This window comes from Haliotis cracherodii, unplaced genomic scaffold, assembly GCF_022045235.1.
Source record: "Haliotis cracherodii isolate W230 unplaced genomic scaffold, xgHalCrac1.p SCAF_9, whole genome shotgun sequence".
NCBI lineage: Eukaryota > Metazoa > Mollusca > Gastropoda > Lepetellida > Haliotidae > Haliotis > Haliotis cracherodii.
This window is the reverse complement of record NW_027266343.1, coordinates 58,452,683-58,476,508: the sequence shown is the minus strand read 5'-3', so window position 1 is coordinate 58,476,508 and position 23,826 is coordinate 58,452,683. Positions and strand designations below refer to the sequence as shown.

Genomic DNA, 23,826 nt, shown 5'->3' with positions numbered 1-23,826 from the left:
ACTTACTATGAGGGGTGAGCGTAACTACGAAGGGTGTAGAGGGCACCCTTAGCTGTTTCGTATGTATAGAAAGTACAATACAGTCCATGCTAACAGAAGACTGCATCTGAACTTCATACACAACGAGGCGGCACATTTCTGCAGTTATCAAAGTGACTATGTATTCTCCGTTGATGAAAGTGGACAAACTTGGCTACGGCGCTGTCATCAAGTATTTCCAACTGAAAGAGCTAAATCTAACAACGATCCATGCGGATATGGTGCCAACTTTTGGTGATGATGCTCCTACCTTTGCCGCCATGGCTGCAGTGCAAGATTGTGGCTGTAAACATCCTCGGTATTGACTAGATCTAGCACCGTCAGGTTTCCACCTTTTCGCCAAGAATTGTATGGCAGGCAATATGCAAATTATGATGCCTTCATTTCTACAGTACGGGACTGTTGACCCCACAAGGAGGAAACGTTCAACAGTATTTCAGTTATATCAAGACGTGTCAGTATGATGTGGGAGTATTTCAGTTATATCAAGACGTGTCAGCTTGATGTGGGAGTATTTCAGTTATATCAAGACGTGTCAGCTTTGTGGGGGAGTATTTCAGTTATATCAAGACGTGTCAGCTTGATGTGGGAGTATTTCAGTTATATCACGGCGTGTCAGCTTGATGTGGGAGTATTTCAGTTATATCAAGACGTGTCAGCTTTGTGGGGGAGTATTTCAGTTATATCAAGACGTGTCAGCTTGATGTGGGAGTATTTCAGTTATATCAAGACGTGTAAGCTTTGTGGGGGAGTATTTCAGTTATATCAAGGCGTGTCAGCATGATGGAGTATTTCAGTTATATCACGGCGTGTCAGCATGATCTGGGAGTTTTTCAGTTATATCACGGCGTGTCAGCTTGATGTGGGAGTTTTTATGGTATATCACGGCGTGTGAGCTTGATGTGGGAGTATTTCAGTTATATCACGGCGTGTCAGCTTGATGTGGGAGTATTTCCGTTATATCACGGCGTGTCAGCATGATGTGGGAGTATTTCAGTTATATCACGGCGTGTGAGCTTGATGTGGGAGTATTTCAGTTATATCACGGCGTGTCAGCTTGATGTGGGAGTATTTCAGTTATATCACGGCGTGTCAGCTTGATGTGGGAGTATTTCAGTTATATCAAGGCGTGTCAGCTTGATGTGGGAGTATTTCAGTTATATCACGGCGTGTCAGCATGATGTGGGAGTATTTCAGTTATATCACGGCGTGTCAGCTTGATGTGGGAGTATTTCAGTTATATCACGGCGTGTCAGCTTGATGTGGGAGTATTTCAGTTATATCACGGCGTGTGAGCTTGATGTGGGAGTATTTCAGTTATATCACGGCGTGTCAGCATGATGTGGGAGTATTTCAGTTATATCACGGCGTGTGAGCTTGATGTGGGTGTATTTCAGTTATATCAAGGCGTGTCAGCATGATGTGGGAGTATTTCAGTTATATCACGGCGTGTGAGCTTGATGTGGGTGTATTTCAGTTATATCAAGGCGTGTCAGCATGATGGAGTATTTCAGTTATATCACGGCGTGTCAGCTTGATGTGGGAGTATTTCAGTTATATCACGGCGTGTCAGCATGATGTGGGAGTATTTCAGTTATATCACGGCGTGTCAGCTTGATGTGGGAGTATTTCAGTTATATCACGGCGTGTCAGCATGATGTGGGAGTATTTCAGTTATATCACGGCGTGTCAGCTTGATGTGGGAGTATTTCAGTTATATCACGGCGTGTGAGCTTGATGTGGGAGTATTTCAGTTATATCACGGCGTGTCAGCATGATGTGGGAGTATTTCAGTTATATCAAAGGGTGTCAGCTTGATGTGGGAGTATTTCAGTTATATCACGGCGTGTCAGCATGATGTGGGAGTATTTCAGTTATATCACGGCGTGTCAGCTTGATGTGGGAGTATTTCAGTTATATCAAGGCGTGTCAGCTTGATGTGGGAGTTTTTCAGTTATATCACGGCGTGTCAGCTTGATGTTGGAGTATTTCAGCTATATCAAGGCGTGTCAGGAAAGCCCATACTGGCACAGGTCTTAAATGTTTACTACTTTGGTGAAAGTCAAACAGAGGGTAAGGTGCTAAAAATAACAAGGATTATAATCGTACACGACGGACTCAACGATACACATCGACAAAACATGAGTGACTCAACATTTTACATAGCATTGGCAATATTTCAGCCCGATAGAGATGGAGACAAGTTGTGCATGTAAGACGAGACTTGATAGATCGGCAGGTCAGGCTCGCTTGATTGCGTGTCATGGAAAACCGTCAGCGATGCTCGAAGCTGACTCCTGGTCCTGACTTAATTATTTACTGGTCGCCGTCGTATTGTTGGTATGGTGTTGAGAGCGGCGTTCAACGACAAACAATGAAATAGGGTAACCAGTTAATAGACTTGTTTCCGGCTGAGGTTTATTTATAGCAGAAGAAGCTAGTGCCAGCTCCCATGGTGCCTCCCACAATGATCATGGCGAACCCGACGCCGGCCATCGTTCCTGCAACGTGGAGGAATACAGACTGGATATAGTTTACACGCTTCAGAAACAAGGTTGACTCCTATATGCGATGTTGGCGTTCACCCAGAACTATTTTTGCCTAACATTAGTTGTTTACGCCACCACTATTACATGGCTGAAGACGATGTCGTTGCCACCACCACTGTGACGTAGCTAAAGACGGTGTCGTTGACACCACCACCACACTCGATACTGTACATCGGGGATAAGCCCGCGTCTGATGTTTGCATTGCAAACATGGCCGTGCATCCATGTAATGCAGACATTTTACTGTGGGTATGTTGAGAGTATTATAAGAGTTGCCTCCCCTATGTTGTAAATAACTTTCTTTCGTGACTGAAGCTTCATCATGCTTGATGTTACCAGTCACCACTCGCACCTTTCCGTAACATACACAAGCTTGTCACGGAATGACACGAGGTGATAATGAATGGATTTAATACGACTGTATTTTTTCAATGTCGTCTTCATCCCGAAAGTATGTGCATCTTCCAAATATTCCTGGGATGACTAACATGTAAGACTTGTCCATGTACAGAATGTATAACTGTGTTTGAGGATCCTACCTGGTCCAAAGCCAATGATTCCTGGTTTTCCGAACTGGTGTTTCTCGTAGTCCATTTCCGTGAGGCTTCTCGATATGACAGTGATGCTTGGAGCCTGCGGCCAACAGGTAAGTAAGTGAGTGAGTGAGTGAGTGAGGTGAAACTAGGGTTTACGCCGTGTTCAATGTTATTGCTCTAAAATAGCGGCGTGCATGCACGTGTGATCGCGCATGGCTACTTGTACTAGCCCGACTTATGCCGGTTTTTATAGTGCTAGACCACTGATATACCATGCCGCAGTTTAACATACTTGAGGTGAAATTGGGTTTACGTCGTGTTCAAGATAATTGCATTTATATACACGTGTGTGTGTGTGCGTGTGTGTGTGTGTGTGTGTGTGTGTGTGTGGCTGCTTGTCAACGTCAAGCAACGTCAACGCCAGTCTTGCATAACTGCCCAAAGATATTCCATATCGGGTAAAAGGCAAAACTATTATTTTCGAATGTTGGATAGGCTTTAGTTAGAAGTTGACGGATGACAAAGTAGACACAATTTATGGATAACAACTTCTTCAATACTGTAAAGGCGACGTTTCGGTATAGATCATTATGCCGTTGTCAAGCAAGACCAGTTATCCATAAATTATGTCTACTTTATTATTTTCGAGAAAACACCAGGCCTCCCCCAGAATATCAAGTGGTATGTCCCTTCCTACCCTTTTCGCGAACACTTCGTGTCATCCATTATTTTTAGTGATCAATTCATATTATTTTCACGGCTATTTTGCCTTTCAAGCCTAATGGAATCTGCTTCGTCAGATAAGCAAGACTGGTTATTCTCGGGAGTGGACGTTTTATCTTGTTTGACCTTGACCTAAACTCACCTGCCCGGAGCCGACGAGAAAGTCGTTCCAAACGATGGTAAAACTACCCCCTTGCACAGAGTTGATGAAGATGTTGGCTGCGTCTGTCAGAGATACCTGAGGAACGACGTTCGTGTTGTCACCAACAACAGGGGCGACGTCCAACATCTCAAAGGTTACGTGCACATCATCGTCAAGGTCAACCTGAAATACGAATCTTGCGTTCGACTTTGTTTCACGGAGCAGACTACTGATGTCTGACCAATCTTTGGATCGGCTGAACCTTGGTTCGAGTTTCAAGTTTGTCAAGCTTATGGCCTTAGGTCTGTCAGCACCACATCGTGCTCCTGGTTTTGTTAAGTGGTCGACGTTTAAGATCTGCGTTATTTTGAACGGGTTTATCTGTGATTTCGTTATATGTATATGTTCCTATAAAACTGTTGTCGTGGGACACAGAGTCACTTTCTTGACTGAATTATTTATGGCACGTTTAAATGAAAACAGATCCTATTGATGTAAGCGAAGTATGTCTGTCCGTAATAAAAGTTTTAGAATGGTATTCAACATAACTAAGCCATTATAATGCCACAATACCCGACGCCGGAGGTCAAGTTCAAGGTCAAGGTCTAAAGTTCACCTTCAAGTTGGCGATTCTGAGGGAGGAGATGTCGCACATGCTGACGATGGTTGACATGGTGGAGTACTTGAAGAGTTCCATGTTGTCGGAGATGAACTGCTCGAACTGACCTGTCGGTAGAGTGAGTGAATGAGTTGGCTTTTACGCCGCTTTTGGCAATATTACCGCAATATCACGGCAGAACAAAATATTCTGGGTACTTGTATATTCAAAAGCATTAGGGCTTGACTGTGGAAAATATATAATTTGTATTTACAAAATAAATTACTAAAAGCCGAGGAAAGTCCATGTCTGAAACATATCTGGATTTTATTCCTCAGCAGAGGGGAAAGATTCTGGTGAAAAACTGAAATACAATTATTTTAAAGAAATGTTTTAAAGTGCTTATGGTCATCACCAAGCATACATTTTAGCATTATGGGACTTAGATCACAAATTGTTATATATTTGAATCTGGACTCTTTTTTTTTTGGATTAAAAGAAATCCAAGACAGATGCTCTATGTCGGGTATTGAACACGGACTTCGACGTCATTGCCAAACACACTACCCACTGTGCTACTCCTGCTACGTGACCACATGCTCGCCGACGCCCCCTCGATATACCGTTGCTGCTGTTCGTCTAGAGCCACACAATACTCACCGTCAATGGAGAAGTGGAACATCCGTCTGTTGTCGCTGACGTAGCACGGGCTGATGTCGTAGGTGAGGACGTTGGGCACAGATCGGTCGAAGTCGAACACGTTGAAGTTGTAGATGGGAACATTCTACAAAAATATTTCTAAATGTACCTTAATCGTCCGCGTTATACAAAAATACAATACGATACTGGTAACCCCAATCTGTAAGTCAAAATCTAATATGCGTACAAAATAACTCCCCCAAAACTGGCCACCATTAAACAGACTTAAACTGTTTTCAGACATAAACTTCATCCCACAAATAATTTCCAAATTTACATTTATAAGAATATGTGAATTATATTATACATATAACCTTTTGATCCAGTTTACGCTAATATTTAGGTATGAGACGAAACGTGTCACCTTTCCTTTAGTGTCGGGGGCCCAGGCTTGCATTGCGACTGGGATACCGTCTCCAGGAAACACCGCAGCTACGTCATTCCACGTCGTCACGTTTTTCTGGTGAAGAGGAATAAAACTCGTTTTCGTCGTGCAGAACAGAAATTCACTTTGTTCGGATAAAGAATCAACGAATCAGAGAATTAGTTTTTTCCACGGACATCAGAAATAGTATGTCCCGATATTAGCTTAGGCCTGGGTCACGCAAACCGGAAACTGGGACTCGAACTACGTCATGGTGTGACGTCACTACTTGATGACAAGTGTGCAGTAGACACAGCTCATACGTCTTTGAGACTAACAAGTGTGGTTCGTGAGTCAAACATTAAGATACAGTCATAACTCCCAAAGTAGCAATTTATCGGATGGGGTGTACAATTAAACTGCTGGTGAGGGAGTGGTTGAGTCGTCTTTGAGCACTACTTCAGTTATATCACAGCCTGCTGTCTGTGAGGGGCAATCCCAAAGTCATGGACCACTTGAGTGAACCGACCTCAGTTTGGTGCAGCTACTGACCTAGACTAACATATAGCCTTTGAAATGAACGTATCTTAAAGAAAAAAACAGTCGTTAAATTATCTTAATAAAAAATAATAAAAAGGAGCCCAGAGAAGCTCTTCATTTTGATATTGCAGTAATCTAGACATGCCCACTATTATAGACTTGCATGGGCTTTATTGGATATATTTGTTTCAGGGTCTGTGTGACAGACTACTACTGACCAAGAATCTTAATCTGGACGAACCCAGGACTAGCGGTGCATGTCATGCCTCGTCTATAGCGACTTCAAAACGTTTCAGGTGTCTGTTAAAACCTGACCTCTTACTCACGCCTTATCTCTGTCTTACTTACAGAAAGGAAGTACCATTCAATAGTAATATTGCCATCGACGCTGCCGCCGAAACCCGCCGACTCGTGAAATCCCGTCCAAGTATCGCACTTCAAGCCCCGGATGTTTCTCTGGAATAATGCACGTGAGTTGGGTTATTTGGAGTTGTTAGTCCACATTGTGTCGGGAAAGTCAAGAATAGATCAATCACAATTAACCCGTAATGGGAGTGGAACTCTTCCAAGCCTTAAAACGTCGTAGGCACGACTGGGCTACCTACCAACAATGCTGGTGGGGGGGGGGGGGGGGGGGGGGGGGGGGGGGGGGGGAGGGGGGGGGGGAGGGGAAAACAAGATATATTTTTCAATTAAAAACTGTAACCTTGAATCTTTTAAGGGAAAAATCCCTTGCAACAATGTATTTTGTGTGGCAGGCAATTCCCTGTTTTCTGACTGAAACCTCATCATATTTTCAATCATATTCGGGGACAATATATTCCCTAAATAATTCCCAATCATGAAGTTAAACACACGAATAGCATTAATGATTGGACTTTTAAAATACTAATAATTACATTTCACCGAGTGGACATTTTCTCCGTAGTCAGCACTATTACAACTATAAGGTAGCGGCCTGCACATGAACTGGGCAGGTCAAGCCAGTGGTGGACGGCATGAGCAGCGGTCCAGGTCCAGGACACGCTATCATTTGTTTGTTGTTTAACGCCGCACTCCGAAATATTCCAGCTATATGACGGCGGTGTGTAAATAATCGAGTCTGGACCAGACAATCCTGTGATTCATAACATAAGCATCGACCCAAGTTGTTGGGATACGATGACATGCATAAACCATGTCAGTGAGCCTGACCACCTGATCCCGTTACTCACCTTTTACGACAAGCAAAGTCGCCTTTTACGGCAAGCATAGGTTGGTGAAGACCTATTCTACCCCGGACCAGTCACACACTGTAACCACACTATGCACATTCAGTCTGCAGACCAACATGGGTCCCTGGGCACGTATATTCTGCTCCGGAATCCCAACGAGAGCTGTTCTAACACAGGCGAATCTGGGTTTCAAGCCAACGACCGGCGGATCCTGCACTACTAGGGGACGCAACTCTGCACAGCGACTTGGGGCGCCGAAGACCACTCATACCCCAGTGTCCTTTACATGAACTATAGCTTGTGAATTGTATGACATCCCACACGCACCTGCCCGCTGTATGTGTAGCGGTCTATCATGTTGTCCAGCAGGAAGAACTCCTGTGGGGTCAGCATTCGGACCTTGCGGGAGGAGCCGGTCACATGTCGGTACAGGAAGTTACCGTGGTCAATCTGGGTAACGGTACAGTTGCCTAGCAACTCATCCATGATGTAGGCCACACCTGCAAGACACAAGTCATGATAATGGATACGGCGTCTGGATGTTGAATATTACACAAAAATGCTTTTATGGTGTGAGTGAGACTTTTTCATGATTTATTGAGATTTTGATATATCAACATCACGCAGCGTGACAATAAGAAAGAATTCAAACAGTGTACCCACGTTGGGAATGAAACCCGGCGAGACGAGTGAACGCTCAAACTTAAAAACAGTGGTACCCTGTACACCAATATTCCAGCTATGTGACGGCGGTCTGTAAATAATCGAGTCCAGATAAGATAATCCAGTGATTGACATCATAAGCATCGTACGCAATTGGGATACGATGGCATGCATCAACCAAGTCAGCGAGCCTCACCAACCGGAAGTCGTCTGTTACCGAATTTGTAATCGAACCCAGGATTCCAACGTGGTGAGAATGCGCGTTATCAACTACGCTACCGCTGGCAAGATCCGTGCACGTGTACGTTATATAGAGAGTATTGTCCGAGTGTGTTTCCGTATCGTAAATATCATATCTTAGAAATTAAAAATTGTATTATGCGAGTCGTGTGTAATTGAAGACGTTATTTCACTTAATGTTTCGCTTACCCGCCCACTTTATCCTATAATGCACAATGACTTCCAACTGTTATAATCTACAGGGGGCGGTCGGGAGCCTAGTGGTTAAAGTGTTCGCTCGTCACGCTGAAGACCCGGGTTCGATTCCCGACATGGGTACAATGTGTGAAGCCCACTTCTGGTGTCCCCCGCCGTGATGTTGCTGGATTATTCCTAAAAGCGGCGTAAAACCATACTCACTCACTATAATCTACAGAAATACGGTGACACATCTAAGGACATTGGAAACGTTAGTGAATGGTTTATTGATCAAGCAGACAAAACATCGATGTACGGAGCTTAAATGTAGTTCCGGCCGGGCGACTTCTCGTACCTACATATCGGATCGCGCTACCAAGTTTATTGCATCGATAACACTATTAATTATTTGATAAACTATGGTCTCACCGAAGTAGCTGTTTGGTTACGTGAACTGTGCACCCGTCGTCAAGTACAGTGAGTGAGTGAGGGAGTCGTGTTTAACGCCAGCTGTATACAGGTTATATCAGGGCGGATACACTACGGGACGTTGGTCGTTGAGGTTAACTTTTTTGGTGAAAAACCACGAGCAGGGAAATGGATCCTAACTGGGCCACTGCTTGAATGGAACCACACTCTACCTGCGGCCTCAAGTGGTGAAGGCAATACTGAAAGGTACCTAACTAACATCACCTGTGTTGAAATCATTAATTTCCACCATTCTGTTAGAGCCGTAGTCGGTGTTGAGTTCCGCAGAGGGCTTGTACCTGTAGGCCGCAATCTGTTGGTTGACGTCATACCTCTCCTGCAATCAACGTTATAACACGCTGCACACAACGTTATAACATGCTGCACCCATCGTTATAACACGCTGCACACAACGTAACATGTTGCACACAACGTTATAACACGCTGTACACAACGTTATAACACGCGGCACACAACGTGCTGCACACATTATAACATGTTGCACACAATGTTATAACACGCTGCACACAACGTTATAACACGCTCCATACATTATAACATGCTGCACACGTTATAAAACGGCGCATACATTATAACATGCTGCACACAATGTTATAACACGCTGCACACGTATAACACGTTGCACGCATTATACCATGTTGTACACAATGTTCTAAGATGTAGACAACGTTATAACACGCGCCATCCGTTATAACATGCTGCACACGTTATACAACGGTGCATACGTTATAACACGCTGCACACAACGTGCTGCACACAACTTCTGTCTCCCTGTCTTTCTTTGTTCTGAGTAAAGCTTGCTTTCATGGAGGTTTGTTTGGGGTGACCTCGACTTACCTCCAAGTAAGTGACCTCCAGACTGACAATCTCTCCCATCAGCGTGAAGCTGGAACTCAGAGGGGGGCAGCGCCTTCATGTTCTTGCGTTTAGGGCACACGATGCCGTTCGGTATCTCCTGAAGCCAGAATACTCACGTGTAACAGAAAGATTCATGTGTAACAGAAAGATTCACGTGTAACAGAAAGATTCACGTGTAACAGAAAGATTCACGTGTAGCAGAAACATTCACGTGTAGCAGAAAGATTCACGTATAACAGAAACATTCACGTGTAGCAGAAACATTCACATGCAGCAGAAAGATTCACGTGTAACAGAAAGATTCACGTGTAGCAGAAACTTTCACTTGTAACAGATACATCGGGTAGGCCAGTGGCTCGTTCGTTTGATAATAATGAATGAAGGTCCGCCTTCGATCGCTTAGAGTGCGCAAGATCTACTATTTGGTTCACGTATGGAAATCATAATGTTGGACATCTTCCCGAGGCAAGGGAGTTAACTGACAGTAAAAGTTAAGGTTGGAAACTGGACTTTTACAGTCAATTAACTCCATTGCCGCGGGAAGATGAATGTTGGAAGGTTGGGTAATTTTGCGTTCTAAAGTGTGTAAATATTATACGTCAATGCAAGTAACCAGTCTTGATTATCTACGACATGCGACGTCTACATCTGGAGATATGGGGTACCCTCACAAAAGAGGGTTTACATCGTTGTACCTCATATATAGGTCATAGCGCTGAGCTGGCTTTTGGAAATTGGAGCCCTCTTTGCACTGTACAGTTGTGTCTAAAAAATGCTATATAAAACGGCAATATGAAGTCTTACAAAATCTGTTTGGGTTGCGCCGTTCGCAAAACCGTAGAAATTGTACTCGTGATCAAAGGTATGGGAGCTGGTGCCACTGTAGACGATTCCGGTGACGCGCGCAGATACCGGAACTGACACCACTCCCAAAGATGACTCCCAGTTGGATTTGTCTGAAACGGAAGAAAAGACGCGTCATTCACATTCAGAGCTGTGGGTGCGACCTGATGTGTTTAGGTTAAGAAACCGTATTGTTGCGGCCAGTATAAACGACTTGTTTTTTCAGGTTATTTAACATTGACATGCATGTAGCTAACCTGAAACATAGTAACGGGTGATCCATCCTTAGCTGGAAGGTAGTGTTTGTTTTCAGCACTATTACAACTATAAGGTAGCGGCCTGCACATGAACTGGGCAGGTCAAGCCAGTGGTGGACGGCATGAGCAGCGGTCCAGGTCCAGGATACGCTATCATTTGTTTGTTGTTTAACGCCGTACTCAGAAATATTCCAGCTATAGCACGGCGGTCTGTAAATAATCGAGTCTGGACCAGACAATCCTGTGATTGATAACATGAGCATCGATCTACGCAATTGGGATACGATGACATGCATCAACCAAGTCAGCTATCCCTACCACCCGATCATGTTAGTCGCCTTTTACGGCAAGCATGGGTTCCTGAAGACCTATTCTACCCCGGATCTTCACGGAATTTATAACAAGCTGAGTATTCCTGACGTTATCAGTTTCCTTTCTTGTTTAAATGAATTTTGCCTGTTGGAAACATTATATTTGGCAAATATTCATGTTTCGATTACTCTCTCAAAAAGATTAAAAATATGGCCACTAGAGTGGAGGCTTCGCAGTACATATCAAAAGTGACCCGTGTAATGACCACGGGTTCATTCAGAGTGGACAGCCACTATTAGTCTCATCACACATTCCGCTTTGTTGGAAAGAAAACGTTTGATACTGCTCTGCTCTGTGTTCCACTATTGGGGTGGTCGGGGAGCCTAGTGGTTTAAGCGCTTGCTCGTCACGCCGAAGACGCGGGTTCGATTCCCGACATGGGAACAATACGTGAAGCCCATTTCTGGTGTCCCCCGCCGTGATATTGCTGAAATGTTGCTAAACACAGTGTAAAACCACATTCACTCACTGTTCCACCAGAAAAAACCGAGCATCGCTATGGTATGGAAGGTCTTGAGCAACGAATAGCTATTGTTAAAGAACGCCCGGACACTGTGAGGTTACATGAATGCTAGAACGGGTAACTTGAATGACGTTATTGAGGATGACTCAGTTAACCATCTACCGATTGATGAAGACATTTACTGCCCTGTTGAATTTATCCGATCTGTACGAACAAGGGACACGATTATTTATAACAATGAACACAATTCGTCGAAATATGTAAATTGTTTGATCTTGTTCTTGTCAATGGAAGATTGTAAGACGCTTCTGGGGATTTTACTGTCATAGGGGCAATTGTTACAGCACCCCAGACATGTATTCATCAGATATTTTTCCCTATATGACTGACGTGACAGTAAAAACACGCACAGATTCAGATCATCTCCTTATTAAGTGAAGGTGTCAGAGATACCAGTCATGTTGTGAACGTCTTATCAGCAGGGAGAGAGAGAGAGAGAGAGAGTGAGAGACACAGAGAGAGAGAGAGAGGGGGGGGGGGGGGGTCTAAATGGAATATAACGTTTAAACAAACATTCGTTGAACAGTTTGAATCTGATTTATCTGGAGCAGTTTGACCGGTTTATGGAAACAGTTTATGAAAATATAGACACTGCTGTAGGTAGTCTTGTCGATATTTTGAAATCCGCTGGATCATTGATGAAAGGCGCGATAACTTAAACCGGGTATTCCCTGGTTAATTACAGTGTAAGCGGTTTGATCACGATTGCGTTGATTAGGAAGTATTAAATATAAACTTCTAAACGTGTTCCGTCTTTGTCCAACTAGAGAAAACTTTCCTATGTATAAACAAACCAGAATTAGGTTTAAGATTATCTGTCGTAACAAAATTTATAGACTTTAAATTAAACTTTAGTAACAAATTCATCCAAGCAGCTGATACTCACGACTTTTAGAAATTAGTTAATAAATATTTTAAAAAGTCGCAAGTAACAATAAACCAGTTCATGTTTGGCAGGAACCCATGATAATCTGCTTAACCAACAGATGGACGAGAAGATGGAAACAGAGCAGTCTAGAGGTGGAAAGTTTCTTGTCTATATATTGTCAATATATACATGTATGTTACTTTGTTTGCCAAATGCTGTTGCATATAGTGGGTGTGGCAGATAGACAAAAATAGTATGTCACATGTATTAAATATTGGTTACGTATTTTATCTGAGCCCACATATAGACATCCACATCAGTGTGATTGACTGCTATACGATACCTGTGATAGAAAATTCTTATATTGGGCATCTCATATTAGAAATTTGCTGTTTTTACGGCTTCGGCTTGGTCATTAAGAATCAATTATCTTTGTTTTGAAAAACATATTCTTGATTGTGGCAAACAAAACTTGCATTCACTCCTCACACAAAAGCGAGCACTCAACCATGAAATCAAAACTTCACTTTGAATCGTATATACAAGACTTTTTTTAATGTCCAGTAAACTACGTTTATAACGAACACGCTTATAACGAAATGACGGATATGACGGACTTATTTTTTTGTCCCGGCCACTGCTGTATATATGCTATACATATGCTTATAACGAACTACGGTTATAACGAACTAAAATTAGTGGCCCCTTTGAGTTCGCTATAACCGTAGTTTACTGTACTTAATTACAGGAAGGCCTGGTTAAAATTTAGAAGTAGATATTTGGTGTTCAAAACGAACGTAAAGGTAAAAGGTATTGTAGGTGACGAGACTCTCTCTGCTCGCACAGTGAATGTCTATTGCGAAGACGGAAATCATATTTTGGTTGTCTTTCCTCTGTATTCAAATGCGCGTTCCCAATGTAAAGTTTTAACAGCCAAGCCCGCGGTATGATGTCTATAATTAGTTGTAAAAACTTGAAAATATATTTCATCTGTCAAAGTTTATGTACATTGTATTTAACATTAGAACGGAAATGTAATCCGATTCAATTATGCGTGTGCAATGTAATATAATTGTATAATATTCGTGTATGTAATATGGACCACATTGCCCTGAAAACATTAAACGGAACTGAACCTGTAAAATACCACGTGACGTTCATGGTTGCATCCATTTGCGGCCAGTATTGACAGCTGTACCACGTGTCTACTGCAATGCCCCGGATGACAGACTTCCCGACGTACACCTCCTTGGAACCATTGGATGTGAAGTGCAAGGCCCCGGATGCAGAGAAAATATGACCTTGACCTGGGATTCCTGGCGAATATCCGAAGAGGAATTTAGAGGACGAGTCCCCCAAGTCTTGGACCGTGCACTTCGCTACAAGAGTCAAGAAACGGAAATATTATCTTTATAGTGTTGTTAGTATTATAATGTTATCATTTTAATACTATACTAGAACTGGATTTTATACTTATCTACTTCACATTTCAGTTATATCGTAGAAGACATTGATCGGAAGAAGTGGAAGAAATATGGACAGTAGTAGTAGTAGTAGTAGTAGTAGTAGTAGTAGTAGAAGTAGTAGTAGTAGCAATAGCAACACTAGTAATAGCAACAGTAGTAGTAGTAGCAACACGAGTAAAAGCAACAGTAGTAGTAGTAGTAGTAGTAGAAGTAGTTGATGGCGTTTGTTTTTGTAGGCCGCACTCAGCAATATTCCAGCTATATGACGGCGGTCTGTCAGTAATCAAGAATGGACCAGACAATTCAGTGATTGATATCAAAAGTATAGATCCACGCAATTGGGATACAAGCAAGTCAGCGACCAAGACCACCCGATCTCCTTAATCGCCTTTTTACGACAAGCATGTCTTGCTGAAGACTTATTCTAGCCCGGATCTTCACGGGCAAATAGAAGGAGTAGTAGTAGTAGTCGTCGTCGTCTTCGTAATAGCAACAGTAGTAGTAGTAGTAGTAGTAGTAGAAGTAGTAGTAGTAGTAGTAGTAGTAGTAGTAGTAGTCATATAAGCAGCAGTAGTAGTAGTAGTAGTAGTAGTAACAGCAGCAGCAGCAGTAGTAGTAGTAGTAGTAGCGGTCGCAATAGCAACAGTAGTAGAAGTAGTACGTAGCAACAGCATCAGCAGTAGTAGTAGCAGAAGCAGTAGTCGTAGTAGCAACAGCAGCTGTGTTGTAGCAGCTGTAGTAGCAGCAGCAGTAGTCGTGGTTGTTGTCGTGTAGTTCTTCAAGCAGTGTGTTTATGATTGTAACTCGAACTTACACGTGTCAGGGAGAACGTTGAGATATTCGTTTGAATGGTAGTCGAAGTATCCTTGAAACTTCTTCCCTCCCTCAATCTGCGTCACGGCTCCTCTGTTGTTGTAAAAGTCATATGTTTCCTTGATTATTGTTGTTTGTTTCTTGTCCAGTAAGTTACATTCGACCTTGACCTTGAACTGATCGGGAATCTTCGGCTTCGCGTGATCTAGAACGGAAAACAGACTCTTGCGTTATGGCGACTTGCTCATGGCCATTCGTGACCAACTCGTGGTATTCCGGGACAAGCCGAATAGCGACTCGTGCCCCTCTCGTGGCCATTTTTTGCGACTGGGTTCCGTCTAAGCGCAAACGGGCATAACTAAATAAATTGTCAACTCGTTGCGTAATGATTCACGCAAATTTCCCATAGGTCATATAAATTCCAGATGCTATTTAAGACACATCAGGACTTAAGGTATTATACAGTATGATTGAACACATTTAACTGTGTCTTGGGTATATTTTTAGAAGCAAGACATATGTAAAATCATAAATCATATCTGAGGGATTCTTTGAAGAAGAACCTGAAATCATACGCACATTCTGATTGGTTTGTCGTATTTTCGCACATAACATTCATCGATGTGGGGACGAGCCTTCTTGCAGGTTACGGAAAGGGGCGAGTGGTGACGAATGGCTCATGGCGTTAAAATATTTATGAAAATAGTTTTAAGTAAACAAAGATTGCAAACAAAGAATAAATAGTGATAGAATATAATACTTTGCCTCTGAAGATAAAATACTAGACTTTATTACCAATAGGGTTAGAAATAATATCTCTTTGTGGTTTCACGCGCACCATTCGAATCTTATTGTGACTTAAGTTGTGAATGACGTCACATAAGAAAAATCGTCATAGCAGAAGATCGTTCGACAATAATTACAATTCGTAAAATCAGTATGACACACATCATCGTATAATAAACTTTCAAAATGACGACTAATGGCAACTATATGGGATGCCGACTCCTCGGGCTGGTTAAGTAACAATTACTACAAGCCTTTTACGGCAAGTATGGGTTGCTGAAGATCTATTCTACATCTGAGAAACGTTATGGCCCAAAGATTGCATGCGTTGATAGGCTATGTAGTACTACAACGGGACTCGCCGTCATGTCGCAGTTTATATGCAGAATTTAGCCGGTAAACCAAAATGCATATGTGGCCAAGAGAAATGAAGTTCCTTTCCTCCGTTTTTCTCAAAAGACTAATTTGATTTAAACATATTTTGTTACACAAAAAGTGAACGGGATTGGGTACAATTTGCCCAACTCAGGACACCTTCTCCCGGATACTTACACCATTGATTTACAGCTTGTACTGAACGTGAACGGAACAGAAGGAAAGAAAAGAACAGGAGAAATAAGTGAACAGTGAGAACAATATAGTTTACATAAATATCTTTGTAATACGTATACAACTGAACATAATTGAAAATTAATGCTATCTTGTTCCGCCAAATCCCCAATTCCATTTAATATCAAATTGAGATCAGTTGGTGTATCTTCGGCTATACTGCTTATGTTTCTGAGTAAAATGTCTCTTTCTTCATTAAACAATTCACATTGAAAGAAAAAATGATATGCATTTTCACATTTACTACCCCACAAACATTCTGCTGTGTCTTTAGTTCCTACCCTGATTTCATTATTTCAACTGACTAACCTTATGTCTTAGCTTAGTGTGTCAAAAGCTTCGGTTCAACTTTTGACCTATAAACACATCTTGTCTGTCCACAAGTTGCAATGCCACGGAAAGCTTCCCGATGTCCCGGCCTTTGTCCAACAACTAGGTCAGAGAGCAAGGCAACCTAGAGTGTGCCATTCTCACTACCTTTGTCGTTAACGAATTTATCGCTTGATTGATCTTCTACTCATGTTCTTTATTTATCAGGTTTTCACAAACATATACTTTATAATTACGCGATAAAAGTTCTCACGACAACAACTGTTAGTATATCTTGTTTCATTGGAAGTCGCAATCAAATAATATAAAATAAAAAATGTTTCATTTTCTAAATAAACTAATGTCCAAAAGAAACGATACCACACATTTTTCTAAATATATTAATATGAAGAGTTAATTTTCGTCTGAAAAGGTACTTTTGCGTATCCTACGTTCAAAACCAAACGTATTCGGTCGATAAAACCGGGAACATTTGATCAATTGAGAAAAAAGCGTGCAATTTGCCCAAATGACGTTCCGTCCCGTAACACGAAATGCACGTGCATATCTTCTGTATCAAACTGCTGACCCGACACGTTGGGATCACAGCAACAAAAAGCACACTAAAGAAATGCCACGTTTGACAGCGATTGAGAGAGAGAGAGCCGTAGGGATGCTCCAACAGGGAGCTACGCACCGCGACGTCGCCAGAAGGTTAGGATGCGCGCGCATAACCGTCATCAGGTTAATGCAGCGGTTGCGTCAAACAGGTCGGACAGCAGACAGGCCGAGAACCGGGAGACCACGGTTGACCACGCCTATTGAAGACCGCCACATCTGGGTATTTCACCTTCGGAACCGCTTCGTAACAGCGACGCTATCGGCACGGACGGCACTGGGACACGTGATAAGTCGACAAACCGTGTACAGGAGACTGCGGGCACATGGTATCTGAGCACGTCGCCCCTACCGCGGAGCGTTCCTGACACCTCAACACCGACTCAACAGAAGGATATGGGCCAGGCGACTTCGACGGTGGCAAAGGTGGAACTGGGCACGTGTCATGTTTTCTGACGAAAGCAGATTTTGCATCTTCAGGAACGACGGCCGGCAGCGTGTGCACCGAATAGTAGGTGAACGTTTGGCACCGAATTGCATCCATCAAGTCAGGCCATATGGAGGCGGAGGTTTAATGGTTTGGGGTGGAATCTGCGGTGACGAGACTCGTCTTAATTCGAGGAAACCTGAATGCGCAGCGTTATAGTGATGACATCTTACAAGCAGTTGTGGTGCCATTCATCCAACAACAGCCTAATGGTATCATTTTCCAGCACGATAATGCGAGGCCTCACACAGCAAGGCTGACCCAGAACTTCCTAGCAAACGCCAACATTCACGTTTTACCATGGCCGGCATGTTCACCGGACATGAACCAAATCGAATACATGTGGGACATTCTCGGCCGCAAAGTCAGGAATCGCCCTGTGCCTCCAGTTAACCTCCAGGAATTGGAACAATGCCTCCTCCATGAATGGCAACGAATCCTCCCAAACGTCATAAGACGTCTGACGTCATCATCCCGTAGACGTGTACTAGCGTGTATTGACACTCACGGTGGACATACCCGGTACTAACGTGACTTTGAGACGTGTGTTGTGACATTTTCCACACTTGACTCATCACCTGTGTTCAAATGAAATTTTCATTTTGGACCCCCCGCGTCTTTACATGTCAGCCCTCATGATTGTAAAGGATTGATTACAATGAATTTTTGTACACATACTGTGAAAACATTACTCACAAGTCATATACCAATTTGAAATGTCTGTATCGTTTAGTTTTTTGTAATGTCCTTTCAAACACGTTGTGGGCTGTCGGGTAGCCTAGTGGTGAAAGCGTTCGCTCGTCACGCCGAAGACCCGGGTTCGATTCCCGACATGGGTACATAGTGTGAAGTCCATTTCTGGTGTTACCCGCCGTGATATTGCTGGAATAATGCTAAAAGCGGCGTAAAATCAAACTCACTCACTCAAACGCGTTGTATCGTTTCTTTTGGACATTAGTTTACATATTTATTTATTTTTTATATTGATATTTTTTTATTTATAGCAGCTGAACAAACAATGTTTTAGTGTTCAGAGTGATTTTATCAAACAACTTCTGATGAATAGAACATTAGTTTACAGACATAACAAAAAAAGTCTTGTAATTTGTAACTTTTCATTGTAAACTTAATAGTAATACTGACGACAGATACCTAAACCAAGGTATGTTTCTTTACATCAATGTTACTTTCAGTATAACTGTATGCATTATATTTATTTACAGGTTCCTGGCACACCTAAGGGACGCAACCCTGCACAATTGATTGCAGCACCTGAGACGACTGTGTCCCCTGTCCCCTGCATGTGTTCAGTCTGCTGATGAGTTATAAAATGGTGTAAGCTTTAAAACAGATACGCTACTGTTTGGTAATGTAAGTATTTAAATGAAGTGTTTTAAGAGCAGTCCATATATATATATATATATATATATATATATATATATATATATATATATATTGAAAGTCAAAGATTCCACAAGTTTTAGGTTATGATCGATTTTATCATTCATTAATTTCTCCTGTTATGCTTCGCATTCAGCCATATTCCGGCTATATGACGGCGGTCTGTAGATAATCGAGTCTGGACCAGACAATCCAGTGATTGAGATCATAAGCATCGATCCACGCAATTGGGATACGATGACATGCATCAACCAAGTCATCAAGCCTGACCACCCGATCCCGTTAGTCGCCTCTCAACCAAGCATGGGTAGCTGAAGACCAATTCTAACCCGGAATCTTCACGGAACCATTTGTAAATGCACTTTCTGTTTTATATGTTTATGATAACTCGGCACAATTCGGCCTATCGTGAAGCTGGTGTGAAGCGGTTCAAATTGTTTCCGTTTGTTATCCAATTAACTTCCTGATTTCTGTCAGGTACAGAATATAGTGTCTCCACAAAGTCCCGTTAAGTTACAATGTTTGTTTGGTAATGTTTGTCATGGTAAATATTGACATTTTCATGTAACGAACTGAATATTTAAGCCGCATGCATTCACCAGTTACAGGATTGGTTGGTCGGTTTGTTGTTTAATGCCGCACTCAGCAATATTCCAGCTATATGACGGCGGTTTGTAAAAAATCGAGTCCGGACCACACAATCCAGTGACTGATATCATAAGCATCGATCCACGCAATTGGGATACGATGACGTGCATCAACCAAGGCAGCGAGCCTGACCACCCGAGCCTGTTAGTCGCCTCTTACAACAAGCATATATAGTCGCCTTTTGCGGCAAGCATGGGTTGCTGAAGACCTATTTTACCCCGGATCTTCATGGGGAGACAAGCATGGGTTGCCGAAGACCTATTCTACCCCGGATCTTCACGGGTCCATCAGTTACAGAGGGCTAATCGTCCAAGAAAGTTTAATTCATGTCATTCAACACAATCTTCTTGTGAATGCAATTTTGTTTTAATACCTACCCATCTAGCAGTAAGCTATTAACACAGCTATTGTAACCCTAATTACACAAACATGTTGTCTTGGTTTAACGCAACAGACTAATTGTGACGTCAGGACCTTTCCTTGTGTCAGGCAGAGGAGAGAGTCTCCCTTTAACGACTACTGAAGTGCTTAATGAACTTCATAAACAAACTTATAACTTATTACTGTCATTCATCTTGGTAAGTTGCCATTAAATGTTTGAGGAAGCATAGACATTAGAAACTGTTCTTGCATCCATGTCATACATCCGAGATAGGTATGGTTGTGAAGTTAGGTTCTGAGTGTTGACGTATGGATCGTCAGTTTCCGTCATCAAAAGCTTACTTGTCTTAACATGTCTCGCGGTATAATAGCAGGTTCCCGACCTGACGTCGACATAGCAAGAATCGATTCTACGCATTAGTGTTAAGTATTGAGTCAAACCTAGAGATTCTCTTTTAACATGAAGATATGGCATTATCTGGGTGAGTTTCTACATGTCTCCACCTACCAGGGGCGAAACTACCATTGAAGCAGAAAAGTAATTGCAGGAAATAGCGTTTAGGAGCATCTGCACATGGTGCTTAGTTCCGCCCCTGCCTACATCACCCCGATGGCATCGGTTTGGGGTTCTTTTCTACAACCTTAAATGGTCATGTTCCCGAGACATTTCAAGTTGCCATAGCAGCGCGTGCATTGTCTCGTTCGTGGAAAGCATGTAGATTTGCTTCACCGAAAGTAGAAACTATTAAGTCGTTTTCAAAGACGGTTTATACGTTTGCATCTCAATTCCATTGTCCGTTCCCTGGCATGTGTGTTTGATATCACAATTAATCTTACCAAACTAATTTCGCATCTCCACGGTTCGATAGGAAACGTGTTTGAGAGTTGTCCCACTGCCTTGCAGCAAAAGGTAAAAAAGTACATATCTAATTCTGTAAATTCAATAAGTTAATTCTTTCTGGGACCACCTTCTCAAGTTCTCTTCTTTGCGTCGTATTTTCCAATGCATGTTTCCGTTCGTGTTTTAAAAGGTCATACTACTCGATAAACGTGGGCAGGACCGATCGATAACTTTACTCGGCGTAAACACAGGGATCTGTTACACGAAAGCGAAGATGTAACAGGTGTACTTCTCCTTTCAAGTTACACACTTCTGACAGTGAGTGTGTGAGTGAGAAAGTTTGGCAATATTCCAGCAATATCACGGCGGGGGACACTAGAAATGAGCTTCACACATTGTACCCATGTCGGGAATCGAACCAGGGTCTTCGGCGTGACGAGCGAACGCTTTAACCACAAGGCTACCCGACTGCCCCCACTTCTGACAGTAGTGTGATGTTGTTTGACGTTTATGACGCAAGCGACGTTCAGAAAAGATGGGGTGCATTTAAAATTTAATACAGTTAAAAACTGAAAACAAGATACGTTTCTTTAGTTAAATATAAGTTTTTTAATTGCTAATTTTGGTTGTTTGTTGATAATGGCGTTGTCTGTTTTGTTGTGCAGGATCCAGGATGATAAAACATTATTAATAATTTAACTTTAACAACTACATCAACATGTTATCATGGTAGGAAGTGCGCAAACAAAATGTCAGCAGATGTTAGGTAATCCGCCGGCCATGGTTGAAAGGATCCTACGAGACACACTTAAAGACTGGAAGATCAAAGGTGACACGTGACCATAATATGTCGTAACTGGTTTCCTTTTTCACACTCACTCACTCATTCACTCACACACTCACTCACTCCGCACAGAGAGATTGCAGTCCCTATCATTCTAACATATTTGATTTTTCATTTGAACAGTATGAAAAATAATTATGATTAAGCTTTTATATTATGTACAGGACACATGCAAACTCCTTACACTGTCCTGTTTGGGTAGGCTGCGTACACACACTGGCGTCTTTGACTGACGAACAAACGTGGAGAATGGTAGAGAGCAGGATGAAGATCTTCATGGTGGCGCTGCGTGGAGTTCATGCGTCTGTAACGAATAAGTGGATGAATGTCATTGTATGCCGCATGCAATCAATACATGACGTACAGGGGAATGTCCGAGTAACTTCCCATTCCTGAAAAATAATGGAGCTTTTAAACAATCAAATATGTGTTTTAAATCTCCATCATGACGGTGTTTATTTACTCGAGTCTGTTCAAGGTAAACCAGTGTTTGATAGCAACGCTACTAGAGTTGGTCCCTATATGATTAAGATATTGCAGATGCGACGTTAATTTTAAATGACTAACATGGTGTTTTCTTATCTTTTACTGGCATATAGAAGTTGTACAAATTAGAGAGAGAATGTACCGATGTCAACTTCTTTATATTGAGGAACAAAGCGTTTCGGGGTTTATGTTTACACCTTTATCACCTGATGAAGGTGTAAGCATATACTCCGATGTTTTTAGCGTTATATGATATTTCTTTGACAAAAGTTTTATGGTATATAGAATAGGTCTTCAGCAACCCAAAGGTGACTATGCTTGTCGTAAAAGGCGACTAACGGGATTGGGGGGTCAGGCTCGCAAACAAACCAACCAACCAAAGCATGTAGAGGACATTTCCAAAGTTGACATATCAGTGACAAAAATTATGTCGGATGCAGTTCCCTATTTTGTCTTGTATCATATGTGCCCGTGTTTTTTCAGGTAAACAATTGACTTCACTTGTTTGTTGAGCCGTCATATAGCTGGAATACTGCTGAGTGCGGCGTTTGTGACGGGTTACACTCACCTTGTCGCAAACGCTTGATGTCATCACTATTTCATAGTGATTAAGAACAAAACACATACATGCTCAGGATGTAGCAGGGGCGGTCTGGTAGCCTAGTGGTTAAAGGGTTCATTCAGAGTGGACAGACACTATTTGTCTCATAACACATTCCGCTTTGTCGGAAAGAAAACGTTTGATACTGCTCTGCTCTTTGTTCCACCAGAGGGGCGGTTGGGTAGTCTTGTGGTTAAAGCGCTCGCTCGTCACGCCGAAGACCCGGGTTCGATTCCCGACAAGGGTACAATGTGTGAAGCCCATTTCTGGTGTCCCCCGCCGTGATATTGTTGGAATATTGCTAAAAGCGGCGTAAAACCATACTCACTCACTCACTCACTCAGGATATAGCCGGAATCGTAGAATCGACTCTGCCTTATGGAGAGATTCCTATTGGATAAGATGCCAGTATGTTAACTGAGGGGGAAATCTGTCAAAACCATGCATCTGTTCCAGCAACTTTTGACTTGACTCTAAAACCTGAGGACATGACTATGCCTCTCGTGTACTGGATTACATAAAACTCCGAACAAAGAGATATATTGCTGGGTCCAGCAAATGCACCACCAAATCCCGGTCTCGCAGACTGACCATAACCCTTCACACACGCAAGGAAGGGCTTTCTGGATATTCACGTGCTCAGAAAGTATTTGAAACAGGTGGAATTCGTACCTTGTCAAATTTGTCAAAACATTTGATTTTTCTACTTTGTAGACCACCGTACCTCATGACAGACGTCACATCTGGGGCATTTGTTACAAAACGTGGTGACCATAGATACGGTTACATACCTATGGTTAGAAGTTTAGGTCATTTTACTGAGAAAACAATGTGTGAATAGC

At 42.4% G+C, this 23,826-nt stretch overlaps 1 pseudogene; it reads right to left on the bottom strand.

Annotated features, from left to right (window-relative positions):
- Window positions 1-2,073: 2,073 nt before the first annotated feature.
- LOC139453189 (uncharacterized) lies at window positions 2,074-22,199 on the bottom strand (annotated as a pseudogene).
- Window positions 22,200-23,826: the final 1,627 nt, after the last annotated feature.